Raw genomic sequence first — 14,306 nt, 5'->3', positions numbered from 1 at the left:
AAGACGCACGTGTGCTGCACAGTGCCTTGTGTATATTACAATTATTTTTACAGTGTGTAAACATACATAAAATGCAATTGCTATTAATTCCAATTGTCATAAGTAATTGTAATATACACAAGCCACTGTGCAGCACACGTGCGTCACGTGATTTTTTGGTCTGTATTTGGTGAATGCTGTTAGAGGCGCACTTACTCTATTCATTGATGTCTTATTTGTTCCCATGATTTTGCGCCCCCCACGTGACCAGATCAGCTGCGCCGGGGAATCTGTAACTAGGGCTTATTTTTGGAGTAGGGCTTATATTTCAATCATCCTCCAAAAATCCCAAAAAATCATGCTAGGGCTTATTTTCAGGGTAGGTCTTATTGTCGGGGAAACAGGGTCCTTCTTCTTCTCCTTCTCCTTCTCCTTCTCCTCCTCCTCCTCCTCCTCCTCCTCCTCCTTCTTCTTCTAGTTCTAGGTAATTCCCAGATTCCACTCTGACATTGCAGAGACTCCATAGCCAACTAATGTTATTTCTTACCCAGTTGCTTTGTTTCTCCTGGTCTGGGTTTATTTCTGGTCTGGGTTTATTTCTGGTCTGGTCTTTGAGAGTCCAAGTGGAGCCACACAGTGTGCCAAGGGGGGCACACCAAAGAGGGATCCTCTAACCTTCCCCTCTTCAATGGTCCCCCGGGCCTTCTCTTTTGCCACACCCCCATCTCTTCCGCATTCCGTCCAGCCCTCACGCCCACCTGGACAGTTCTACCTTAACAAGGTGCAGTGAGCGACAGCCGGGGATGCTGCACAGAGATGCGAGTGGGAGGCGTGGCGTTCCATTGGCTGGTGCCTGTACATCTCCGGCACCAATTAGAATCCCCGCTGCCATCCCTGATGTGTTTAGTGGGATGAGGGATAACGGCATAGATGTACACAGGCGGAGTATATGAGCGTGTGCACGCTGGTAGATGACCTGCCCCCCCTGTGATGTAAAATCGGAGAGTCTGGCAGCGAACCGTTTTATAATTCATCAGCTCCGGTGACTGAGCAGAGCTGCTTGGTTTAATTATAAAGGCAAGCCTGTGAACTGTGCAGAGGCTTGCGGGAGAATCTTGGAAGAGCTGCGGCGGCGGCTGCGCCCGCTGCTGCTGCTGCTGCTGACCGGGCTTTCTCTGTGTGAGTGTCGATCTGCTTTTGTGCTGACGAATTCTGCCTTTGGGGTGAGTGTGGAGCTTTCACTTAGCCCAGGTGCTGGGAAATCTCGTCCCCTTTGTTTGTCTTTTCTGGCAGAGACACCGGTCGGTGGGACTCGGTGTGCCATTCCGATCCTTCTCTCTTAACCACATCGGGTGAGACTCTGGGGAGAAGGACGAGGTGCCGAATTGCAATGTGTTGCCGAATTTTTGCAAGGGATTCAGAGCTGGCTGAAGTTTCGGGCTGGTTTTGGGGGCCGCAAGGCGTCCGGTGGGCAGCCCCCCTGGCTGGTTTCGGTTGCTTGTGTTTGCCGTTGAGACAGGCGAGCGATGTGGCGGTGGGCAGCCAACAGAGGGAAGATGGTACAGCGAGAAGCATTTGGCGTTTTTCGCAACTCCGGTGTACGTGCAACTTCTGCTGTGTGTCTGTATGCAGTGAGCTGTGACTTGCATGGGAGGCGTAATGAAGCTAGCTGAGAGCTTACATGGCGATGTGTCGAAAGCCACTTTGAAATTAATTCCGAGAGCTGGGATCCCTCTGCAGCAAAACCCACAAAGTCCTGTCACGCCCATCTCTGGTCCCCTTTGCAGGTGTCAGGGTAAATTTTCAAAACTTGGCCCATGGCAACATTCACGGGTGAATGGCAGCAACCCCAGGCGAATCCAGTGACCGCCTTCACTCTCTGAGATACGACGCCAAATACTATCTACCATCTACATGGGATAGTCAGCATTTGTTGGGGCATGACTGAAAAATGGGAAATGTGTAGTTGTTTCGGGACACTCCCCAATTTTATCTCCCCCCCAAAAAATAGCATGTGCAAATGTTGAAATTCACCCGTTTGTAATCATCTGTGGGTGCCCAGATGTAGAGATCCACTCTTTTCCCACGTGCATTGGGGAAAGTGAGTTCCAATCCAAGAGAACCTCAGCCAGAATAAATTGGCTGAACTTCAAAGCGCCACAGAACTCTGTGGTTTCACATCAGAGATTCTTTCCCGTCCCATCTTGGAAAGCAAAAGCACGCCGCGTACAAAAAGTGTGCTATGCTCAGAGATACTTCGGTTCTGCTCTTATTCCTGCTGGGCGCTTCTTTCAGAACCAGAGGGGTATGTTCCGCACGGCAATTATCATCCGCCTTGTATTGACCTTTACTTTCAGGGACATTGACCTTTACTTGTAGAAAGGAAGTGGAAACGGCTCCCTGTTTATTCCGATCCTCCCTTGTGTAGCTTTGAAAGACAGAGAAGGGGGCAGGGAGCGATTCTTTCTTCCGGCCACCCAGTTCACATCTCTGCCTGCAGATTTAAGCTCTCTACTTTGGGGTCTCTTCTTCCTGCTCCTCAAAGCAGCTGAGTTTCCTCTTTCCCATAATTGCACACCATCAAGTTGCAGCTGGCTCATGGCAGCCCCGGGGTCCATGGGATTTTCACGGGAGGAGCACAAACCGTTTGCCATGGCTTTTACCTCTGCATGGTGCCCCCTGTCTTCTTTGGTGGTCTCCCATCCAAGTACTAAATGTGGCCAGCCCGGCTTAGCTCCCAAGCTCTGATGAGACTAGTCTGGGCTATTATTATTATTATTATTATTATTATTATTATTATTATTATTATTATTATTATTATTATTATTCATTCATTCATTCATTCATTCATTCATTCATTCATTAAATTTAGTATACCGCCCTATCCCCGAAGGGCTCAGGGCGGTGTACAGATAAAACATCAGCTAAAAACATACATATAATTAAAACAACAGTAGTATTTTAAAACATCGCCCACACCCTTACGAAACCCTCCTAATGTGAAATAATGGGTCCTGATGGTATTAGGGCCCATGGGGGTAAAGAGGAGGGAGCAGGGGCAGGTTTCTATTCCCCATCTGGGTGTTCAGAAATGAGCCGAGAGGTTGGGCATGGATATAACCAAACCTTGAAGTATCAAGGACGGTGGGAAGAACGGCACCTGTTGATCTAACGCCTTGATTGCTGGCTGTGGTTTTGGCATTGCTCGGGCAAGCCGTATTCCTCGGTGTGTCCGAACTTGCGAATAGACTGTAGAAGTGAAACAACAGACCCATCCTTGCTTAAGGTCCCATTGTGAGCTCTTAAGCCACTGTCTCTCTGCCTGGGGCCTTCCACCCCACCCCCTCCACTTACAACATTGGGAAGTAAACACTGATCTTCCTTGCAAGGTTGTTGTAAGAATTGGCATGCATGCCAACCATTTTGAATTCCGTAAAATGCAACCTAAATCCCATATTATCTCGTCATTGCTACTTATTATTGTGAATAAGAACATCTAAACTTAATTAGGGATAGATGTGGATATTTGAAAACCTTTATGTTTTCTATTTTCCCCCCTTATTGTGAGGGGAAGGAAGAGGAACCAACCTTTTCAGATGACTCTGAAAGAGTCGAAGCGCTCAGGAGAGGGATTTTACTAATGAAGTGTCCTGCCATTAAACCTCTGCCATTTAACCAGCTGTGAAAAAGAGAGATCTTTGCCTCAGAATCCCTCCGTGATAAATGTCTCCGGTTTTTCCCATTACTGTTGTTTTCCTTGTTATCCTTGTCAACAGCAGCAGCCACACAGGGTGCAGAATCACAACATAAGAATTAAAACTGAAATAGCTGAAGCCTAAGAAATCAGACGCGCGTCAAATTTAGCTCTGGGAAATACTCCAAAGAAGCCAATTGCTTCCAGTGCAATCTCTTGACACCGTTCTTCTACTCTAGGAGCAGCAGTGGTGTAGGAGGTTACGAGCTCGTGTATGTAATCTGGAGGAACCGGGTTTGATTCCCCGTTCCGCCGCCTGAGCTGTGGAGGCTTATCTGGGGAATTCAGATTAGCCTGCGCACTCCCACACATGCCAGCTGGGTGACCTTGGGCTAGTCTCAGCTTCTCGGAGCTCTCTCAGCCCCACCTACCTCACAGGGTGTTTGTTGTGAGGGGGGAAGGGCAAGGAGATTGTAAGCCCCTTTGAGTCTCCTGCAGGAGAGAAAGGGGGGATATAAATCCAAACTCCTCCTCCTCCTCCTCCTCCTCCTCCTCCTCCTCTTCTTCTTCTTCTTCTTCTTCTTCTTCTTCTTCTTCTTCTTCTTCTTCTTCTTCTTCTATTTCAGTGAACTTAGCACAGGATTGCCCTGTTGGTGATGTACCAATGCATTGAATTTTGGTGGGACCCTGATACCTGTGGCGTACTCACCTGTGGGGAACTGGGTGGGATAAAAATGCGAAAAATAAGTAAACAAAATAAAAATATTGCTCATGCTGAGTCAGACCTTTGGTTGATTTCCCCCCTTAAACTGGCAACGGCTCTCTGGCTTTCAGACACCGACTTGACCCAGGTTTGTTATTTGAGACTCTTTTAAACTAATTCGAATCTGGAACCTTCCAGATTGATCTGCTCTGTTGCTGAACTGTGTCTTTCTCCCAGGTCAGCCTTGCCCGATTTATGGCTACCAATCTTGATCCTCTTTGATCTGAGATTTCAAATGCCTTAGCAGACCAGGTGCTCGGGAGCAACAGCCGCAGAAGGCCATTGCTTTCACATCCTGCCTGTGAGCTCCCAAAGGCACCTGGTGGGCCACTGCGAGTAGCAGAGAGCTGGACTAGATGGACTCTGGTCTGATCCAGCTGGCTTGTTCTTATGTTCTTATGCCCTGTATCAACATATATTCACTCGACAGGTCCACATTCACCAGAGAATCTTCCCTTCATTCTGAATTTGGACATCGGCACCATCTTCGCCCTCGCCGAAATAGTCAGTTTGCGGTTCTGCTAGCACCCCCTCCCCTCTTTCTGCAGAATCTGGAACTGCATCCATCTGTCAGAGTATTTGCATTGTGCTTATCACCATGGGTACTATTTTAAGCAGCGCTGGGGAAACGAACCGTAAAAATATACATGCTGCAACTGGGGGAGATCAGCAGGCAAAGGAAGGAGATGGAAGCCTGAAGGGAGAAAAGAGAGGGATTTGGTCAGCACACAGGTTTTTAATTAGTTTGAACGTAGTGTGGTGCAGTGGGTAGCAACGGCCATGAGTTGGGAGAACCAGGGTTCAGACGCACGAATCCCTGAGGCCCCTTCCGCACATGCAGAAGAATGCACTTTCAATCCACTTCCAATCCACTTTGCAGCTGGATTTTACTGTGCGGAAGAGCAAAATCCACTTGCAAGCCGTCGTGAAAGTGGATTGAAACTGCATTATTCTGCATGTGCAGAAGGGGCCTGAGTCATTCCCTCTGACTCTTCTTCCTCTAGAAAACAAGACCAAAACTGAAAACTAGTTTTGTGTATTACAGTGCTATGCGGAAGCAGGGAGCCCTCTATAGGATAAGTAACAGAAATCATATTTAAACATAGCTATCAGCAGTGGCGTAGGAGGTTAAGTGCTCGTGTATCTAATCTGGAGGAACCAGGTTGGATTCCCAGCTCTGCCGCCTGAGCTGTGGAGGCTTATCTGGGGAATTCAGATTAGCCTGTACACTCCCACACACGCCAGCTGGGTGACCTTGGGCTAGTCACAGCTTCTCGGAGCTCTCTCAGCCCCACCTACCTCACAGGGTGTTTGTTGTGAGGGGGGAAGGGCAAGGAGATTGTCAGCCCCTTTGAGTCTCCTTGAAGGACAGAAAGGGAGGATATAAATCCAAACTCCTCCTCCTCCTCCTCCTCCTCCTCCTCCTCCTCCTCCTCCTCTTCTTCTTCTTCTTCTTCTTCTTCTTCTTCTTCTTCTTCTTCTTCTTCTTCTTCTTCTTCTTCTTCTTCTTCTTCTTCTTCTTCTTAACTTACACTTCTCCAGACCAAACATCCCCAGCTCCCTAAGCCTCTCCTTGTAGGGCATGGACTCCAGTCCTTTTTACCATTTTTGTTGCCCTCCTCTGGACCCATTCCAGCTTGTCAAAAAATCAATTTGTGAAGCTTCGTTTTTCACCCCATCCCAATGCTTCTTGGCTCTCACTGCCCCTTTAAGATGGTCAGTGATGGTGGAATTCATGGAAAGGTGAAAGAGTCCTGCTAGGACCTCTTGCTGCTCTCTGGCTTGTACCCTAAGGAGCTGGGATGTTCCTGAGCATTCTGTGCCCTCCCGCCAACTCAACTGGCTCACAGTTCAATCCTAAGCCATCTTAACTTCTATTAGAAAGGTGTAACTCTGCCCATGACTTCACTGTATGTGTGTTAAGTGGTGCCAAGTTGCTTATGACTTATGGCAACCCTATGAATTAAGGATCTCCCAAACATCCTATAGTTAACCATCTTGCTCAAATCTTGCAGAATGAGGACTCTGGATTCCTTGACTGAGTCAATCTATCTCATGTTGGATCTTCCTCTTTTTCTGCTGCCTTCCACATTTCCCAGCATTATTGTCTTTTCCAGCGACTCCTGTCTTCTCATGAAGTGTGCTAGCCTCTGTTTAGTCATTTTAGCTTCTAGGGAAAGTTCAGGCTTGATTTGATAGCCATGTTGAGATAATTGAAGGATGGTGGTGAGGGAGAAAGCTTGTTTTCTGCTGCTCCAGAGACTAAGACCAGGAGTCATGGGTTCAAGGTAAAGGAAAAGAGATTCCACTTAAACCTCTGGGAAAAACTTCCTGACAGTAAGGGCTGTTCGACAGTGGAAGGCACTGCCTCGGAGTGTGGTGGAGTCTCCTTCTTTGGAGGTTTTTAGGCTGGATGGCCACCTGTCAGGAGTGTTCATGATGGTGTTTTCCTGCATTGCAGGGGGTTGGACTTGATGGTCCTTGGGGTCTCTTCCTACTCTATGATTCTATGATCTAGAACTCACTTATTTGTCTTTTTGGACCACACCATAGTGTCAAAGACGCTATGGGTACAGTAAAGCCAGGTTACACATAACACAGTACAGTGTGAGTACAGTAGAGCCAGGTTAAACGCAACACCGCTGCTTGAGCATCATAAATAGCTTTTTAAAAAGTATTTCCCTATGTTCTGTAGAGTTGTAAATATCAAATAAGAAAAAATGGAATGTGCCCAGAAAAATGTCTATTGAGATGGTTTGGGTTCCTGATTTGTATCTGTAGTTTTTAAACCACTTTGGATTCTCTAGTGCACAGGTGTCAAATTCGCGGCCCTCTAGTGCACAGGTGTCAAATTCGCGGCCCTCCAGATGTTATGGACTACAGTTCCCATCATCCCCTGCCAGCATCATGCTGGCAGGGGATGATGGGAACTGTAGTCCATAACATCTGGAGGGCCGCGAATTTGACACCTATGCTCTAGTGCAGGGGTAGGGAACCTGCGGCTCTCCAGATGTTCAGGAACTACAATTCCCATCAGCCTCTATCAGCATGGCCTGACTTCTTTCCCACTGTAATTTTTTTCTCCCCATCTGCCATCCAGTTGGGAAGAAAGACAAAGAAACTGTACCTCTCCTGCAACACCTCGCAAGTTTCAGACAGATAGGAGAAGATGTCCTCATTTTATAGGCAATTAAAATGCTCATTTTCACAGTGGGCCTGGGGAGGCGTGAATTAATAGTGAATGATTCCTTCCTTCCTGGGATTTTCAAGCAGGGCTTTGGGAATCTATTTTTAAACGAGGACAAGATGTAGGAAACTAACTTCTGCCTCCTTCCTACTCTGGTGCATGAATATTTTTTATTTCTTGCTCTGTAAGGTTTTGAAAGCAAAAAATTGGGCAGGTTCTTTAACTGCTTTAAGCCCCCATGTATGGTTGGAGAAGGGGGCGGGGTTTTCTTTTCTCACCCACCCCCTCTGTTTTTGTCTAAATATAGCAGCGCTCTGGCTCCTTTAAAAAAAAATCTGAATGAACGATTGCCTGTCGTTTTCCCCCTCCTACTGTTAAGGACCGCTGGAAGGAGGGGATGATTTGCATCAGGAAAACAACAGACTGTTTTTTCCATGACATGAAAGACATAATTTCCATGACATGAAAGAGATGCCAGTGTGGGACAGTGGTCGGAGTGTCAGACTACTAGGATCTGGGAAACCCAGGTTTGAATCCCCACTCAGTCATGGAATTGGCTGGATAATTTTGGGCCATTCACTCCCAGTCAACCCAGCCTTCACCACAAGCTTATTGTTTTGAGGACAAAATGAAGGGATGGTGTCAAGAGATGACCTGGGGAGAAATTTTTAGGTGAGATAAAGAGAGCCAGGCAGAACAGATAATGATGGATGGATGGATGGATGGATGGATGGATGGATGGATGGATGGATGGATGGATGGATGGATGGATGGATGGATGGATGGATGGATGGATGGATGGATGGATGGATGGATGGATGGATGGATGGATGGATGGATGGATGGATGGATGGATGGATGGATGGATGGATGGATGGATGGATGGATGGATGGATGGATGGATGGATGGATCTCCTTACACTCAGTGAGGATCAAATTTATACATACTTGTGAGTTTATCTACCATGTTTCCCTGAAAATAAGACCCACTCTGAAAATAAGCCCTATCATGATTTTTCAGGATTTTTGGAGGATGTTTAAAATATAAGCCCTACTCCAAACATGAGCCCTACCGGTAGTTACAGCTCAGGATGGTGTGAACCATCAGGGTGCCAATGAGGATGTGGCTTGCGTCACACGTGACGGGGAAGCAACGGGGCTGCCGAGAGCCCACCTTAATTAATTGTGAAGGTACCGTATTTCCCCTAAAATAAGCCCTGCCCCGAAAATAAGCCCTAGTGCATCTTTTAATATCAAGTAGACCCTACCACCCCTCCCCACCTTTGGGGGTTTAGTGGGAATTGATAGCAGGCACCATCTTTGTGTGTTAATGTTTATTTTTAATAATGCTGCATTTTAATGGGGTAGGGTTTATTGAATTTATTAGAGCCTTTTAATTGATACTATTAGATTTTAATCTGTTGTGCTCTATTTACGTGTTGTTCACTGCCCTGAGCCCTCCGGGGGAGGGCGGTCTATAAACCCAATAAATAATAATAATAATAATAATAATTTTGGTGCAAAAATTAATATAAGACCCTGTCTTATTTTCAGAGAAACACAGCATATATCTATATCTATAGATACACACACACAAAATATCAGAATTTAATCCTTACTGAATGTAAGGAGAAATCTAGAGGTGTCAGATCCTTCTTTATGCCATATCTCTCACATCTCCTCTAATTTTCTGGGGGGGGGGGCATTTGCCTCTTTCCCACCCCCCTGCAGCTGGCTGCTTATTTGCCCTAGTGTACAAGCAACACATTTCTGTCTCCCCTGCACACATGCTCCACGTCATGGGGCTGGGGGGATATAGTTTAGATTTGCCTTTGCTTCTATCCCCTTTGTTTCTATCCCCTGCTCTCATCTGTGGCTGCCTGCCTTCCAGAGGGTACAAGCAACTGTTTCCCCCCAGGATTCCACAGGCAGTCACCAGAAGGGTGTGGCCTCTGTGTTTTCCCACACACATATGCTGTAGTGTGTTCATTCAGAAATAGCTGAGCAGAGCCAGGGGTTTTTTTTTCTCCTACAAAAAGCGGAGCGAAATTGCGTGGGGGAGGCCAAAATGGCATGGTTTAAAAGCTGAAGCGCCGGGTGCAGAGAGAATAGAAATCAAGATATGCATTTTGTGTGGGTAAAATAGCTGAGTAGGGAATCACATTCTGCTAATAAGAACTTGCTGGTGGTCCCTGGCCCAAAAGAGATCCAACCGGCCTCAACCAGAGCTTTTTTGACCCTGGCCCTGTCTGGCAAAACACTCTAAGACCAGGGCTCTACAGGACCAGGTGCAGTTCCGCAGGACCTGTAAGATGGGGCTGTTACACCAGGGTTATGGTTGAGGCAGCTACAGGAGTAGCAGCTTAATTGGCCTCCCTGTCTCTGTCTCCTAAGAAGAAATTTTTTTCATGGATAGAATAGGGCTTTTCGCTGCAGAATTTACACCGTCGTTGGATTACCCATTATTTATCGCTTGGGCATAAATTGGGAAATGCTTTTACAACCCATGTTTTTAATTGTGTTGTCATACGTTGCCAGCTTGGCTGAGCCCGCAGGCGGAAGGGCGGCCTAGAAACGTAACAGAATAAATAAATGTATGAATTCCAACCCGTAGCTGACGAATGGAGCTTTGCCTCCCGAAAGCTTTTGCCCTGAAAATCTTGTCGGTCCCTGTGGCGCTACTGGACTCAAATCTAGCTGTTATGACTCCTTGAAGTCAAATGAAAATATTGTACGATAGCATGGGTTTTTAGGGCCCAGAGCAGAGGTGCAGAGTGTTACATTCAGTTGGCAGATGTGCGTGTTTTGTGGTGGGCAGAGCACAGAGATGGTGTTGTGCCTCTTTCCCAACTGGCAATGAATGAGCAAAGTAGGCACTGGCGTAATGCCCATTGGGCAAGGCACCAAAATTTCAGCGTATTATCAGGAGGCTGTCCTTATGCTACCCTCCAAGTTTGGTGAGGTTTGGTTCAGGAGGTCCAAAGTTATGGACTCCCAAAGGGGGTGCCCCTATCCCCCATTGTTTCCAATGAGAGCTAATGGGAGATGGGGGCTACAGTTTTGAGGGTCCATAACTTTGGCCCCCCTGAACCAAACTGCACCAAACGTGGGGGGTATCATTAGGGCAGTATCCTGATGAGACCCTGAAAGTTTTGAGACAGTGCCTTCAGAAATGTGCCCCCCCAGCCTGCAACCCCCATTGACATCAATGCAGAAAACTCAATGCAGAACAAAGATTCTCGGGCAAATTTCTAGGAAGTTCCTGCAGGGGGTGCATTTTTGGATGTATTGTCATCAACATTTCAGGGTATCATCTGGAGATGATGGCACCCCCCAAGTTTGGTGCAGTTTGGTTTAGGGGCTCCAAAGTTATGGACCCTCAAAGGGTAGCCCCCATCTCCTTAGCAAAGAATGGGGGATGGGGCACCCTCTTTGAGGGTCCATAACTTTGGACCCCCTGAACCAAACTGCACCAAACTTGGTGGGTGCCATCATCTCTGGAAGATACCCTGAAATTTTGGTGCCGATACATCCAAAAATGCGCCCCCTGCAGGCACCAATGTCCTGGTGCAAAAAAAAAAATTGGTCGTGGTGGAGTGGCCGCCCATGGGGGGGGGCATCCAACTCAGGTTTTGCCCAGGGCTACAGTTTGCCCAGGGCTGCCTCGTTACGCCCCTGAAAGTAGGTTAAATATGAACAGCGTGCATAAACCTGCGAGGAGATTTTGTGGCTTTCGGGATTGTCAGCTCCCGGTTGGGAAATCCCTGGAAATGTTACGATTGGAGCAGGTACTAGAGTTGACCAAGAAGGCCAGGTTGAGTACACAACTAAAAGAAAAGAGTTTAATCAAGTTCATGGACAATTGGAACATCTAGAAAAAAACGGGGCAAAATAAATTGATGACTATAGTCGCTCTCAGAAAAAGATGTTATTAGAATTGTGTATCCCTCCACCACAGAACTCAACATGCTGGACCTTCTTTGTTGTAGAATGCTTCACCTGGGTCCTAGTGTCTATCTGTTTGCAAAAGGTAAGTACTGGTGATAGTCATCCAATCAACTATAAATGCTCTTGTATCAAAGTACCATGTAATGCCCGAAATAACGGTTTTGACAAAGGCAGCGCGTGAAAATGAATGATAATCCTCACATTCGTTCAAGACTACATTGGAATGTGTAAGCGCACAATTTTTCCCTCCCGCTGCACCTCAAATAACCGTGCTAACATCTTTTTCTGAGACGGAGCATAGTGGCTTTGAAAATTAAGGAGTGTTAAATTTAGATCCAGTAGAGAAAAGTGATACTGTTTATTAATAACGGTGCTAAAGATTTTATTTTATTTTGAAACTTAATGGCCAAAGTGCTGAAAGTGTGCGGTTTAGGGGTTAATATTCGGTGTAGAAGAAACAGGGAATCCATACGAAATAAGTTCTTTATAATTTGGTGAATTACTGCCTTTTGTATGTTTTGGACTTCTGATTTTAAAAAAACTTCTATTGGATCCTGGGCAGGATTGGGTTTGGGAAGAGGAGAGTAAAATGCCATAGAGCATAGGTGTCAAACTCACGGCCCTCCAGATGTTATGGACTACAGTTCCCATCATCCCCTGCCAACATCATGCCGGCAAGGGATGATGGGAACTGTAGTCCATAACATCTGGAGGGCCGCGAGTTTGACATCTATGCAATAGAGTCCACCCTTCAAAGCAACCACCGTCTCCAGAGGAATGAAGGTTGTTTATAATTCTGGTTGTGGTGCATTTTCCGGGCTGTGTGGCCGTGGTCTGGTAGATCTTGTTCCTAACGTTTCACCTGCATCTGTGGCTGGCATCTTCAGAGGTGTATCACAGAGAGAAGCCTGTTACACACTGTGTCCAGTGCAGAGCAGTAGCAATGGGGAACTGCGCCCCTGCCACGCCCTCGCCCTCACCCAGCCACACCACGCCCCGGAACACCCACGCCATGCCCCCACACCGCCCCCGCACTGACGCACACCCAGTGCAAGACGTCACACCCCCTGCCAGCTATGTGTCTGGTCCAGAGAGAAGGGAATGTTTAGTGGGGTATATATTGTCCATGTCCCAGAGTGGGGAACCAATCAGTAAGGGTTTTGGGTGGAACTTGCTATGCAAAGGTGAGATTGACTGCATTGTATTGCGGGTGTGGTTATCAGTCCATTTACATTTGTATTTGCATTTGCATTCCCTACAGCAGCAACAATATTAGCGAAGGCAGATCCTGTGTCTGGGTGGAGTTCTTGGTCCATGAACCTAGCATGCCCTTGGCCTTTGATTCTCGTGTTTTTAAGTACTGGTAGCCAGGTTTTGTTAATTCTCAAGGGCTTCGACAATACATAATGCTGGGAGTTCACCAAGCCCTGTCTGGCGGGTGGCAGCCATATGATTTTAGCGTACTACAGTTTTGATGTACAGGAGGAATAAAGTGGATTTTTAAGTAGTAAACTGAGTAGTAAATTGACATGGGAACAAAGGGTTTTGAAGTCCCCTGCCATTCCCATGTGTAACGGAGCAAGCATTTGCAACCTACACTCACCCCTGGATTCCTGCCCCAGTCAAGACATTTCATTGTGGAAACAAGCGTTGTGTGGCGAGGGAGGCTTTGTGTGTATTTTTGGCTGGGAAAGCGGTGATTTCTTGATTTCTACCTGCACACGTAGCTCATGAAGCTTTGCGGTCAAGTGCTGGATTTTGCAGATTGGGCGCGGCTTCTCAGCAGTGTGGTGCAGTGGTTGGGCTAAGCCGGAATCCCCGCTCTGCCCGTGAAGGTTGCTGGGTGACGTTAGGCTGCTCATACTGCATCAGCCTTATATACCCCACAGGGTTGTTGTGAAGACAAAGGGAAGAAAAACAGAGTATTAATGAAGTGAATTTGAAACCACTGATCGTTTTTAAGGGAAGGAGCAGCAGGCAAGTCCCGCTTGACCGCTTGCAAAAAGCACCCCAAAGTGTCCTTTTGGACCACGTGACATCCAAGAAGAGCCAATTCAGTTCCAGTGATTGATATGAAACTGAGTGTTTTGCTGAAATCTCAGCTCCTTCGGCCTGTCTGCTCAGGGGACTTGGCCATCCTTGTGCCTGACGACTCAATTATCAGACTATAATTTTAAAAGCCACAGGGTGGTTGAAGGTGCTGAGGTTCAGTTTTCTAGATAAGACCCCACTTGCCAAATGTGGTGGGAAGTGTTAGTGTAACCTCTAACTGTGGGTTCTGTGGGGCAGAACCTGGAATGAGTTTGCAACAACAAATTTTAAAAACAAAATGGTTTACTTTCTTAACACATAACATCAACATTGAACATCACACGTCAAGGTCCTGTTCAGGTTGCATTTTCAAGTCCTTATATTTACAGTCTACTGATACTGCCAAGTCCAATTCTTCTTTGCAAGTGGGTTGGCTCCTGAAGACTCCAAGGGCTTGATGAACAGGATGCAACATGATGAAGGTTTCCAGGAGAACTCTCACCCATTACAAACATAAAAAGAAACCCTGAAACAATAAACTCCAACATTTACAACATAGCAAAAATAAACAACTACCTTCCCAGTAGTTCCCAACAATATTGCAGTTACCTTAACAAGGTGTGAAGGGCTTATACAACCAAGGTCCGAGTCTGGTAGCCTTGTCTCCTCCAACTACATGAGGTCTGCTGCAGCCTCTTGCTGCT

At 46.8% G+C, this 14,306-nt stretch overlaps 1 protein-coding gene across 4 annotated transcripts in view; it reads left to right on the top strand.

The window, feature by feature from the left end:
* The first annotated feature begins 958 nt into the window (after positions 1-958).
* Positions 959-14,306, top strand: part of LOC125430912 (disks large homolog 2) — a 149,891-nt gene continuing 136,543 nt past the window's right edge. For all 4 annotated transcript variants that reach the window (XM_048493273.1, XM_048493272.1, XM_048493271.1 and 1 more), the window contains exon 1: positions 959-1,202. The gene's annotated coding sequence lies outside the window, so the exon portion shown is untranslated. The remainder of the gene's footprint in view (positions 1,203-14,306) is intronic.

The sequence above is a fragment of the Sphaerodactylus townsendi genome, linkage group LG04 (assembly GCF_021028975.2).
Source record: "Sphaerodactylus townsendi isolate TG3544 linkage group LG04, MPM_Stown_v2.3, whole genome shotgun sequence".
Lineage (NCBI taxonomy): Eukaryota > Metazoa > Chordata > Lepidosauria > Squamata > Sphaerodactylidae > Sphaerodactylus > Sphaerodactylus townsendi.
The sequence above is the reverse complement of the archived record's forward strand: the minus strand, read 5'-3'. Positions and strand labels throughout refer to the sequence as shown.